We start from the raw sequence: 13,531 nt of genomic DNA on the forward strand, positions 1-13,531 counted from the left end.
ATGTCTGCATCATGAGAGTTGAAAAGTTCAGGTATCATGCTGTATAAACCTTTGTCAATGGCTTCTCATTATATTTAAATTCAGACTCAAGTGCCTCCTCTAGGCCTGTGTGGTTGGCAGCCTGCTCAGTGGCTGCCAGTGACCTGACCTCCTGGAACACACATCCTTGTGTAATCTCCTTCACTTTAGTGTGTACTGCACATGAGAGAGAGAGAGGGCAAAATGATTTTTTGGGTCTCTTGATGTGATCATGTAATTTTTCTTTAGCCTGTTCATGTGATATATTACATTAATTGATTTTCAAATGTTTAACCTAGAATAAATCCTTCTTGGTGGTTGTGTATAATTCTTTTTATTCATTTTTTGACTCAATTTGCCAATATTATTTGAAGATTTTAATATTTATGTTTATGAGATATTGGTCTGTTGTTTTCCTTTCTTGTAATGTCTCTGGTTTTGGCATAAGGTAATGTAATGTTGGCCTGAGAGAAAGAGAATTCTTTCTCTTTCTGTTTTCTGAGTTGTAGAGAATTGGTATTTCTCCTTTAAATGTTTAGTGAAATTTTTTAACCCTGGTGCTCTCTACTTTTGAAGGTTATTAATTCTCAACTCAACTTTTAAATTGATTTAGATCAATTCAGATTATCTGTTCCCCTTGTGTGAATTTTGGAAAATTGTGTCTTTCAAGGAATTGTTCCATTTCATCAGTTATCAAATTTGTACACATAGAGTTGTTCATAATAGTTCTCTTTTATCCTTTTAATGTCCATGGGATCAGTATTGATGGCCTTTCTTTTATTTTTTATATTAGTAATTTGTGTCTTTTCTCTTTTTCTTCACAGTTAACCTGGCTAGAGGCTTATCAATTTTATTAATCTTTTCAAAGAACCAGCTTTTGGTTTTGTTGATTTTCTCTATTGATTTTCTGTTTTCAATTTGATTGAATTCTGCTCTAGTTGTAATTATTTTCTTCTGCATACTTTGGATTTAATTTGCTCTTCTTTTTTATTTTTTAAGGTGGAAGCTTAGATGATTGATTCTAGATATTTCTTCTTTAATAACATATGCATTCAATGTTTTAAATTTCCCTCTAAGCACTGCTTCAGCTGCATCCCACAAATTTTGACAAGTTGTATTTTCATTCTAATTTAGTTCAAAATATTTTAAAACTTCTCTTGAGGCTTCTTGTTTGACCCATGTGTTGTTTAGCAGTGTGTCATTTAATCTCCATATATTCTGTTTTTCAGATATATCTCTGTTACTGATTTCTAGTGATTCCATCACAGTTTCAGTAATTTCTATAGGGGAAATAATTGTATGATTGCCATTCTTTCAAATTTGTTAGTGTGTTTTATGGCCCAGAATGTGGTCTATCTTAAATGTGGTCTATATTTGTGTGAGTATGAGCAGAATACGTATTGTGCTGTTGTTGGATGAAGTATTCTATAAATGTCAATTAGATATAGTTAACTGATGGAGCTATTTAGTTCAACTCCATCCTTACTAATTTCCAACCTGCTGGATCTATCAGTGGGGACTGACAGAGAGGTATTGAAGTCTCCAACTATAATAGTGGACTCTATTATTTCTTTTTGCAATTCTGTCAGTTTTTGCTTCACATATTTTAGCATTCTATTGTTAAACACAATGCATTAAGAATGTATCTTCCTGGAGAATTGAGCAATTTACCATTATGTAGTGCCCCTCTTTATCCCTAATAATTTCCCTTGCTTTGATGTTTGCTTTGTCTGAAGTTAATACAGCTGCTCCATATTTCTTTTGATTAGTGTTAGCATGGTGTTTTAGTCCATTTTGTGTTGCTATAACAGAATACCTGAGACTGGGTAATTTATAAAGAAAAGAAGTTTATTTGGCTTACGATTCTGAGACGGTTGCATCTGGCAGGGGCCTCGGGCTGCTTCTACTCATGGAGGAAAGTGGCAGGCTGCCAGTGGGTATGAGCAGATCACATGGCGAGAGGAAGCAAGAGAGAGAGAGAAGGTGCCAGGGTCTTTTTAAGCAACAAGTTCTCGCAGGAACTAATAGAGCAAGAACTGACTCATTAATCTCCCCTCCCCCAGGGAGAGCATTAATCCATTCATGAGGGATCCACCCCATGACTCATTCAGTTTCCAACACTGCCACATTGGGGATCAAATTTCAACGAGTTTTGGAGGGGACAACATATCCAAACTCCATCATTCTGCCCCTGGCCCCCCAAAACTCATGTCACTCTCACGTACAAAGTACAATCATTCTATCCCAACAGTCCCAAAAGTCTTAGCTTGCTCCAGCCCCAATTTAAAAGCCCAAAGTCCAAAGTCTCATCTGAGACCAAAAACAAAAGTCCTTCCAGCTGTGGACCTGTAAAAGTCAAAACCAAATTTATCTACTGCCAAGAAACAATGGTGGAACAGACATTGGGTATACGTTCCCATTCCAAAAGGGAGGAATAGGCCAAAAGAAAGGAAAAACAGGTCCCAAACAAGTCTGAAACCCAGCAGGACAGACATTATGTCTTAAAGCTCCAAAATAATGTTCTTTGACTCCAAGTCCTGCATCCTGGGCACAATTGGGCATCTGGGCCCCCAAAGCATCAGGCAGCCTTGTTCTCACAGCTCTGCCAGGTACATCCCAGTGGGCCACACTGGTGCCTGTGGCTTTTCCAGGCCTACGTTGCATGTTACCAGTGGCCCCCGAGTTCTGGGGTCCTAGCAGCAGCCCTGCTGCCTTGGCTCTACTAGACGTTTCCCTGGTGGGGGCTCTGACCCCACTTTCCTGCTCGGCATTGCTCTAGTAGATGTACTCTGCAGTGGCTCCGCCCCTGTGGAAGGTCTCTGCCTGGGTCCCCAGGCCTTTCCATACAGCCTCTGGAATCTGGGTGGAGGCTGCCATGCCTCCACTGCTCTCACATCCTGCTGGCCTGCGGACTTAACACAACGTGGACACCTCCGAGGTTTCGTGCCTCTACTCTTCAGGGCTGCTGCACGAACCAGACTTGGGGCCACTCCAGCCAGAGCAGCTGGGATGCAGGGAGCTGGATCCTGAGGGCAGCTGCTCCCCAGGTCTGTGCTCCAGGATAACTCAGTCCTACTAGGCCTCAGGGTCTGTGATAGGTGGGGCATCCTTCCAGACTTCTGAAATGCCTGCAGGGCTTTCCTCTCATTTTCTCCACTATTAGCATCTGGCTGCCTCACTGCCAAGATAATGTCTTTAGCAACCCGTTTATCTGCTTCACCCTTGCATTGTTCTCCGGCTTTCGGCTTCTTTACCTCATGGCCAGGCTGCAAAGTTTCCAAATCTTTACACTCTGCTTCCCTTTTAAATTCTGGCTTTACATCATGCCTTTGCCACCATAATTCAGAGTAGACTGTTAGAAGTAGCCATGTAGCGTCCTTAATGTTTTGCTGCTTAGAAATTTCTTTGGCCAAATGCTCTGGTTCACAACTCTTAAGTTCCAACTTCCATTAAGTCCAAGGGCATGGACACAATGCAGCCAGGTTCCTTGCTATGGTGTAGCAGAGGTTATCTTTTGTCCAATTCCCAATAAGTTCCTCATTTCTATCTGAGACCTCATCATCCGCATGGCCTTTACTGTCCACATTTCTATCAGCATTCTGCTCACCACCACATAAGTCTCTAAGACATTCCAAACTTTCCCTCGTCTTTTTCTCTTCTTCTGAGTCCTCCAAACTCCTCCAACCTTTGCCCATTACCCAGTTCTAAAGCTTCATCCACATTTTCAGGTATCTGTACAGCAACACCACACTCCTCAGTACCAATTATCTGTTTTAGTCCATTTTGTGTTGCTGTAACAGAAATACCTGAGACTGGGTAATTTATAAAGAAAAGAGGTTTATTTGGCTTATGATTCTGAGACGGTTGCATCTGGCATGGGCCTCAGGCTGCTTCTACTCATGGCGGAAAGTGGCAGGCTGCCGGAGGGTATGAGCAGATCACATGGCGAGAGGAAGCAAGAGAGAGAGAGGAGGTGCCAGGGTCTTTTTAAGCAACAAGTTCTCAAGGGAACTAATAGAGCAAGATCTCACTCATTACTCCCCCCTCCTCCAGGGAGAGCATTAATCCATTCATGAGGGATCCGCCCCCATGACTCAATCAGTTTCCAACACTGCCACACTGGAGACCAAGTTTCCACATGAGGTTTGGAGGGGACAACACATCCAAACTCCATCCCATGGTATATCTTTCTTCATCTCTTTACTTTTAATCTACTTGTTTTTATGTTTAAATGTTTTTTGTAGACAACATATAGTTGGGTCTTGATTTTTTATGCACTCTGATAGTCTGTCTTTTACTTGGTGAAGTTAGACCATTGATGTTTCAAGTGATTATTGATATACTTGTATTAATTTCTACCATATTTATTAGTCTTTTCTACCCATTGTTCTATTTCTTTTCTTCCACTCTTTTTCTGCTTCTCTGGTTTTAACAGCATTTTATATGTTTCCATTTTCTAGTCTTAGTACATCAATTATAATTTTTTGTTGTTTTTGCTATTTTTAGTGGTTGCCCTAGTTTGCAATGTACATTTACAACTAATCCAAATCTACTTTCAAATAGCACTATGCCACTTTATGGGTAATACAAGTACCTTCTAACAGAGTATCCTGAATCCTCCCTCCCATGCCTTATATCACCGCTTTCATTCCTTTCACTTATCCACAAGCTATAGTCACCAAATACATTGTTGCTATTATTGTTCTGAACAAACTTGTCTGTCAGAATAAGAATAAAAAACTTATTTTACCTTTATTTTCTAATACTCTTTCTGTATGTATATAGATACGAGTTTCTGACCTATCATTTTCCTTTTTTACGAATAACTTTTTAAAACATATCTTGTAAGGCAGGTTTACTGGCAACAAATTTCCTCAATTTTTTTTGAGAAAATTTTTATTTTTTCTTCACTTTTGAAGGATAATTTTACTGCATTCTATGAGATCTAGTTCTGGGTTGATGAGAATTGTATTTTTCAATTCTTTAAATATATCATTCTATCTTTTCTTGCTTGAATGGTTTCTGAGAGAAGTTGGATGTAATTCTTATCCTTCTCTCTCTAGAAGTAAGGTATTCCACACCCTCTTCTTCCCTGCCCCAGCTTCTTTGAAGATTTTCTCACTGTCTTCTATTTTCTGTGGTTTGAATACGATATGCCTTAATATTAGTCCATTTTCTGTTGCTTGTAACAGAATACCTGAAACTGGGCAATTTATAAGAAAACAAAATTTATTTTTTACAATTTTGGATGCTTAGGAAGTCCAAGGTTCAGGGAACACATCTGGTGAGGGTCTTCTTTTTTGTGTGGGGGCTCTCTGCAAAGTCCTGAGGTGTCACTGGTATCAGAAGAGAGGGCTGAGCAAGAGTGTCTTAAAGTGCTCACTTGCTCTCCTTAGAAAGCCCCCACTGTACTCCTGGCAACCCATTAAACCATTAGTCCATTAATCCATGAATGGACTAATACACTCATGACGGCCTAGTCCTCTTGATTCAGTTACCTCTTAAAGGCCTCATCTTTCAAATTCCATACTGGGGATTAAGTTCCATCATGAGCTTCGGAGGGCACATACATTCAAACCACAGCACCTAAGGTTTTTTGTTGTTGTTTTGGTATCTGTCCTGATCTGTGGTTTGGTGTTTATCTTTAATTTTGGAAAATTCTCAGTCATTATTCCTGCAGACATTTCCTCTATTCCTTTCTTTCTTCTGCTTTTGGTATTCTTATTAGGAGTACAGATGATCCCTGACTTATGATGGTTTGACACAATTTTTTTAACTTTACAATAGGTATATTGAGACATAACCCCATCATAAGTTGAGGAACATCTGTATGCTACACCTATTGTAATTGTCCCATGGTTTTTGGATATTCTGCCTTTTTATTCCTTTTTTCTCTTTGCATTTCAGTTTGGGAAGTTTCTATTGATATTTCTTCCAGATCACTGATTATTTCCTCAGTTCTGTCCTGTCTAATGATAAACCTATCAAAGGCATTGTTCACATTTTTTTTTCTTATTTCTAGAATGTCTTTTTGATTTTTTTGTTTCCATCTCTGCTTACATGATTCATCTGTTCTTGCACTGTCCACTTTTTCCACTAGAGCCCTTCACATATTAATCACAGTTGTTTTAAATTCTTCATCTGATAATTGCAACATCTCTTTCATATCTGAATCTGGTTCATATGCTTGTTTTGTCTCTTCAAACTGTGTTGTCTTTTAATATGTCTTGTCATTTTTTTGTGGAAAACCAGACACAAAGTATATGGTAAAAGATACTGAGATAGGCCTTTAGCATGAGGGGTTTTTTGGAGTTATCCTGTGTTTACTATTTGCTGTAGCAATAGGTGTCAGAGGATAAAGTTTTCTCTAATGTCCTTGTTTTTGTCTCCCGTTGTCTTTGGTTTTTTCTAGGGACTCTTTAAATAGGATCTGACTTGCTATTCTTTTATCTGCAATCCCGTTATTAAACAGAGTCCCTATGGATGTAGTGGTAAGTTGTATGTGTAGAAGTATTCTATAGAAAGATTACTATTAGGTTTCAGTCTTTTAGTGAGCCTGTCCCCCTTGGCTGTGACCTTCACAAGTGATTCCTTTTCCTCACACCCCACTTTAGGTGATGCAAAAGGCTAGAGGGGGCTGGTGTTGGGTTTTCCTCTCTTAACCCAGGTTGGTTAGGCCCTGGTAGTAAAAGCCCAGTTAGGCTATGGTACAATAGTTTTCACTGAGTGTAGTTCCTTTAAGAATAGAATGTACTGAGTATATTTTTAAATGACTGCCTTTCCCCTCCTTATCCAATCTTTACTGTGAGAACCTAGTAAGTCTCCTGGAAGTAAAACTCACAAAGGTGTTCCACACCTCCCCTGCCCCCCAAGACTAAGCTTCCCCTGGAGGTATTCACTCTCTTACCCTGGAGGTATGAGCCTCCAACAGTTCAGCAATTACATTTAAAGTTTTCCTACCCTGGTACTGGCTCTTGTGGAGATTTCTGCTCTGGTAAGATGTGTATCCACTTGTTTCTGTCTCCAATTTTGAGGGCAGCAGTTTGCCCAGTGATCTTAATTCTCTGATAGATATAAGGAGAGTTGTTGATTTTGTTTGTTCAGCTTCTGTCTTGAGTGGACGAGAGTGAACAACTTCCAACTTCTTTACATGCTGGACTGGAAACCAGAAGTTCTACTTTTAAATTTATAGTTTTTGAAAGTTGTTAGCCATCCATCCTTCTCCTACTGATTTAAAATGCCAACATTATCAAAGGAAATGTTCTTTCACTCTTTTTTTTCTTAATATATGTGTGGTTAAGAAATTGGCAATTTTCCTCATGGCCATAGATGCCAAAATCCTAAACAGGATATTAGCGAATGAAATCTAGCACTGTCTTAGAAAATAACTTGTGATTAAGTATGTTTATGCTAAGGCAAGAGTAATTCAATATAGAGTAGTTGTTTATGAAATTCACTAAATTATCATAGATATCTCAATATGCTTTAAAAATATTTGATAAAATTCAACACTTATTTCTAAGTTCATAGCAAACCAAGAACAGGAGAAAGCTTTAACTTGACCCTTCTGCAGCTATCTATTCAAAACTTCCTGCAAGGCTTACCAACCAATGAGAAGATGTGCCAAATGCAGGGAACTACAGGAAAAAAGGAACAGAAATCAGCCTAGTGCTGAACAACTTTTACAACTTTTACTATGTCTCACATTTCTTGACACATCAAAAGAAAGATATAGGGAAATCTGAATAATGTAATAAATAAGGTCAATCTATATATGGAACTTGGTGCACTACGACCAGAAAGCACACTTCTATTCAAGGCTCTCTAGGACATTTATAAGATTGACCATCTTGTAGAATACATTCATGAAAAGAGAAGAACTCTGGATCATATATATTTTTTTTTACTTTTCTTTATTTCACTGTTTTTCTTTCAGTGGTTTGGGAGCTATCTTGCCTATTTTTAATCTTTGAGCGATTTCCTTGGGTGGTGTTGCTTTTTTGTTATTAATGCCTCTCCTTGGTTTTCTTGGTGATTCTAGGCGGTTGGTTTCTTTTTGTAGGTAAACTTTCCCATTTGCCTGTCTGTGGATGCAATTTCTATTTCTATAATGTTATTCCATTTACTGATCCTAAAACATTTCTCCATGGATTTTTTTCTTTTTCTTTTTCTTTCTTTTTTTTTTTTTTGTGACCGGTAAGGGGATTGTAACCCTTGGCTTGGTGTCGTCCGCACCACACTCAGCCAGTGAGTGCACCGGCCATCCCTATATAGGATCCGCTGCGCTCCCAGCGCCGCACTCTCCCGAGTGAGCCACGAGGTCGGCCTTCTCCATGGATTTTTATTTTTTTATTTTTTTGCCATCAATGTATTTTAATGCTATGTTTATTTTATTAGAAAAGTGGTTCTTTGTATTGAGGTAAGCCTGCCATATTAGAAAAAGACCACGTTTTTACTTGGTGTGGTCATCTACATTCCCCAGCTCCCACCCAGATATCTCTGGCAAAAGGCAGCAAAAATGGCTCAAAGTATATCATGGATGAAGTCGTCTCTCCTCTCTTGCCCACCCCTGTCCACCATCTCCTCCAGCCCACACACTCTAGATGAGAGGCATACTCCAACACTAAGATGCCAAAGCTCTCTGTTGCATGCTGAAATTTTTCTTCTTCAGGTAGATTAATGTGCCATCCTAATTATGTGACAATTTTGTTTGCAAGCCCTGTCCAATTCCCTCCAGTTCCATCCACCCTTTAATGTGTCCCTATCTCTAAGATAAAGTGTTATTGTCTATTATCCCACTGGACTGCTACTTTTCTTATGGAAGCATTAAGAAAAAAGCAAAATATATTTTGAACCCATATCTCTATCTAAAGTGAAAGATAAAAGCCACTTTTGGGGGCTTCATCCAATTGCTAGTGAGGAAGCTGCACAGGGAGATGAAGAGAGTGAGTCATTGGCTACGTGAGTCCAAGTGGCCATGGCCCTGCAGACCCTTCAGGCATTTGTATCTGTGGATCCAGTATGACACAGAAAGCCAGGACCCCCAAGAGCCCACCCTTCATTTTATGAGGCTTTCCCTGGCAGCCCTGGATAGTCTGGGAATAGCAGAGGATTCTGCTAATGCTCAGTGTATGAATCAAATTCTGAGTCTCCACACATGAGACCAGGATATTAAGAAAAGACTTTCAGTTCTTAGTAAGGAAAACAAATGATCCTACATGTTCAACTCGTACATTTGGAAGTGATAATTGCAAATCTATTTGTTTAAAGAAATTCTTTAAAAATATTCCCTGAGGTATCTTGTAAGGCTACCAACTCCCACAGGAATGAGCTTCAGGGCGTTTTTTCTTTGGCTGGTAGTTGGGAACAAAAGGTGCTGAAGAAAGTATAGGTGGCCAGGGTGGACCCCTGGTTGATCTTGGAATTGTGGACAAATGATCAATGAACAGATTTCAGCAGGAGGATGGTGTCCCGGAGGCTCCTGAATTTGGCATGGAATTGCCAATCCACAGGGAAGTGAGTGCTGTGTTGGTAACATAGAAGGTGGCTTACAAAGGCCTCCCCACCCACTGGCACTTCTATGTGCTGAGAATCCAACCAGCCCTGCTGTGAGGAGGCTGAGTAACTAGTTTGTTGCCATAAAGCGAGTAAGTGGCAGAGCTGGGATTCCCACTCAGGTGGTCTAGGCCTCAAAGTCTGTGCTCGCTCTCTCTCCATATCATTCAGCTGCCACTGCTGCCCACAGAATAGTTCCCTGAAGTCCTGAGGAGGCCGAGGGGGCTTAAGACCCAGCCCCATTGCATGTGTGTGGGTGTGTATTTGTCTGTGTGTCCCTGTATGGGTTTGTGCTCCTCTCTGATGCCCATATGTGAAGAATCCACACTGCAGCTGAGACAGATGGAAAAGGAAGTGAACAAGCTGACTCGCTAAATGCCCCACCCGCCTTCACTGGGGGAGGGAGGGTGTTCATGATTGCCAAGGGAACAGCCGTCTCCAGCTGCCAAACTGGGGCCATGAAGAGGAGCCTGTGGAGAAGACCATGAGAAGCTGCTGGCTCTGCTTAGACATTTATGCAGTCCATGGTTGAGGATCTGGCGGTGGCCTGGGCTGCTGTTGGTCAGCAGGGCTGGTGTCACAGGTGGATGGGAGGGCAGTCTGAATCCATTGCGCACCTCAATAGCTGCCCTTCACCGTGTCCACCCTGTGGACCTTCAGAGGGGGATGGCTACTACTTCATTTCTCCCACACCACTAACCTGGCACCCAGGGAAGGGACTCTAGGGAGCAGGGGTGCAGCTTAATTCAGTTGATGATAGAACAATTCTGCACAGCAACCTCTCAGAGCCTTCCAAATAGTGCACTCAAGCAATGGTTATTTTAGAAGGTATGTCCTGAGCCGTGGATTGATGACATGGCCACATCACATGCAGGTGTCATTGCCTAGAAGTTCTGGGGTTCAAGGGATTTGTGGCTGATCAAGGAAAAAACTATGATCACAAGAAGCTTTATGAGGTGGCACTTGGACAGGGTTGCAGGAGAGGGAAAGTTCCCTCATGGCATGAGACCCTCTATAGGCTGCAGTGCAGTGATGAGGGGTGGGGGTGGGGGGTGTGAGGAAAATGGAGAGACTGGTCAGGCTCCCTTATCCAGCTGAACATGACTCAGCATGTGTTGTAAATATGTAAAAGTAGTATAACTGCACACCTACGCCCATATACTTCTTGGCTATTTGCCACTATTGTGTTCTCTGGTATAAAAGACAACAGCTCTGATCTACTGGCTGGCTGAGCTCATGTCTGAATAAAGCATGCCAACCTTACTAATGGCTCCCAGAATCTATTTCCAATGACCTAGCTCACGATCTGCACAGGACAGGTATGAAGGGTCTGTGACCCAGCCTGAAAGGGGGTTGGAAGTGGGGTTTACTATGTTGCTCAGTAGCACAATGGAGAGCCTCTGGGTCTGAGGGCTTGAAAGGCAACAACAGCTTGCACTTTATAACTGCAAGGCCCCATCTTATCAATGGGCAGCAGCTGTCAGTGAGGTTCCTCACAGTATGCAAAGCAGGCAGGCTCTAAATGGCTAAAAATTTGCTTGTTTGGGCTACTTTAAAAATAATCGGTGTGTGAAAATTTGAGTTTGGTGCCACAGGCTTTAGAGCTAATGGGTCTCATTTATTTAACAGGGAGTAAGACTGTCTGTCCTTATAGCTGATAGGGCCCCACTCCTTTATTGCCATGAGATGGCTTTACTATTTAGTATATAACTTTTCTCAGAGTGATTAATGCATTTGCACTTCTTACTGAGAGTGACCACCGGCATGTCACTGTTTCTGAGGCACCAGCGTGGCCCTGATAATTTGCTTGTGCTCACTCAAACATGAGCCGAGTGCTTTCCATGTGTCCAGTGGCATGCTGGGTGCTGGAGACAGGAGAGCAGGAAGCCAGGTACTGCCCCTGCCCCTGTGGAGATTAGATTCTAGTGCGACAGGCAAATAGTGATTAATCACCCAGGTGAATATCTACTACAAACCGTGGAGGGGTTTGAAGAAAGGCAGGGGATGATATTTGGAGACATGATGGGGAGATATGATTTGTATAGGGTTGGGTGGAGGTTAGGGTTGGCTTCCTGGAGGATGTGACACTTGAGTCCGTGTCTGAAAGAGATGCAGGTCAGGAGAAATGAGAATGTGCAGCGAGTCCAGACATGCAACTTGACTCCCAAAGGTCCTGAGACAAGGGTCCTGACTTACCTGAGCACCTGGAATGGAAGAGGCCAATGTGAGGAGATTTGTCACAGGGGCAGTCACCACAGAGAGCCTCCACTAGAGCAATGACAAGCAGAAATTTGGGGTAGGAGTTGCAACAGGGAACCCCCACCAGGGTGGCCCTGGGCAGTGAACCCATGAAGGTTGTCTTGGACCTGTTCCCTGAAACTATTCTGTCTACCTAGGCCTCTGGGTCTATGATGGGACGGGGAAGCCTCAAAGATCTCTGAAATGCCTTTGGGGTCTTTCTTCCATTCTCTTGATTCCTTCCTGTTGCACTAATTTTTTAGGAGACAGTTGCTGGACTACACCCTTGGTTTCCTCTCCCAAGGACACCTTTTCACTCTCTACAAGGCCAGACTGACAGTTTTCCAATTTTTTACCCTCTGCTTCCCTTTTAATTATAAATTCTGCATTCATATCATGCCTTTGCTACCACAATTTAATGTAGACTGTTAGCAGTAGACACACAGTTGCTTGAATGCTTTGCTGTTTAGAAATTTCTGGAACCAAATACAGTGGTTCATCAATTTTAAGTTCCACATTCCATAAAACCCTCCAGCACGAACACAATTCAGCCAAGTCCTTTGCCAGTTGATAACAAGGGTGACCTTTGCTCCAGTTTCCAATAAGCTCATTTGCATCTGAGCCCTCCTCAGAATGTTCTTTACAATTCATATTTCTATCAGCATTTAATCAATCTCGAAGTTCCAAAGTTTCCCTGGTCTTCTTGTCTTCTAAGCCTTCACCATAATATAGGCTGTTTCTAGGCTGCTCCTCCAAATTCTTCCAGCCTCAGCTCATCACTCAGTTCCAAAGCCATTTCCACATTTTCAGTATTGATTACTAGCAATGCCCCATTCCTGGTACCAATTTTCTGATTAGTCCATTTCTTGTTGGTTATAACAGAATACTTGAACTGCATAATTTATAAATAAATGAAATTTATTTCTTACAGTTTTAGAGGCTAGGAAGTCCATGGTCCAGGGGGCACAGCTGGCGAGGGCATTCTTCTGGGTGGGAACTCTCTTCAGGGTTCAGTGGCAACACAGGCAATCACATAGGGAGAATGGCGTGAGCAAGAGCTCTCCTTACAAAGCCACCAGCATCACTCTCTGATATCCCATTAAGCCATTGACCTATTACTCCATGAATGGATTAACCCATTCACAAAGGCATAATCATGATGATCCAACCACCTCTTAAAGACCCCACCTTTCAACACTGCCACAATCTGATTTCCCACCCTCTTAGCAGTGTTACAATGGTGATCAGTTTTGGGGGGACATTCACTCCACCACAGGGGCTAATATCCAAATATATAAAGGACTCAAACTACTCATTAAGAAAAAACCCAAATAACCCTGTGAATAATGGGCAAAGACCTGGATAGATATTTCTCAAAAGAAAACATACAAGTTGCCAGCAGATATTTTTTAAAATGCTCAATATCACTCATCATCAAGGAAATGCAAATTAAAACCACAATGAGATATCACCTCATACCTGTTAGAATGACTATAATCAAACAATGAAAGACAAGTGTCTACAGCAATGTGGAAAAAAGGGTACACTTGTACACTGTTGGTGGAAATGTAAATTAGTATGGCATTACTGGAAAATAGTTTGAAGATTCCACAAAACATGAAAAATAAAACTACAATATGACTCAGCAATCCCACTTCTGGATATATGTCCAAAGGAACTGAAATCAACATGCCTAAGAGATGTCTGCACTCCCATGTTC

The sequence above is a fragment of the Cynocephalus volans genome, chromosome 1, assembly GCF_027409185.1.
Source record: "Cynocephalus volans isolate mCynVol1 chromosome 1, mCynVol1.pri, whole genome shotgun sequence".
NCBI classification, from domain to species: Eukaryota; Metazoa; Chordata; class Mammalia; order Dermoptera; family Cynocephalidae; genus Cynocephalus; species Cynocephalus volans.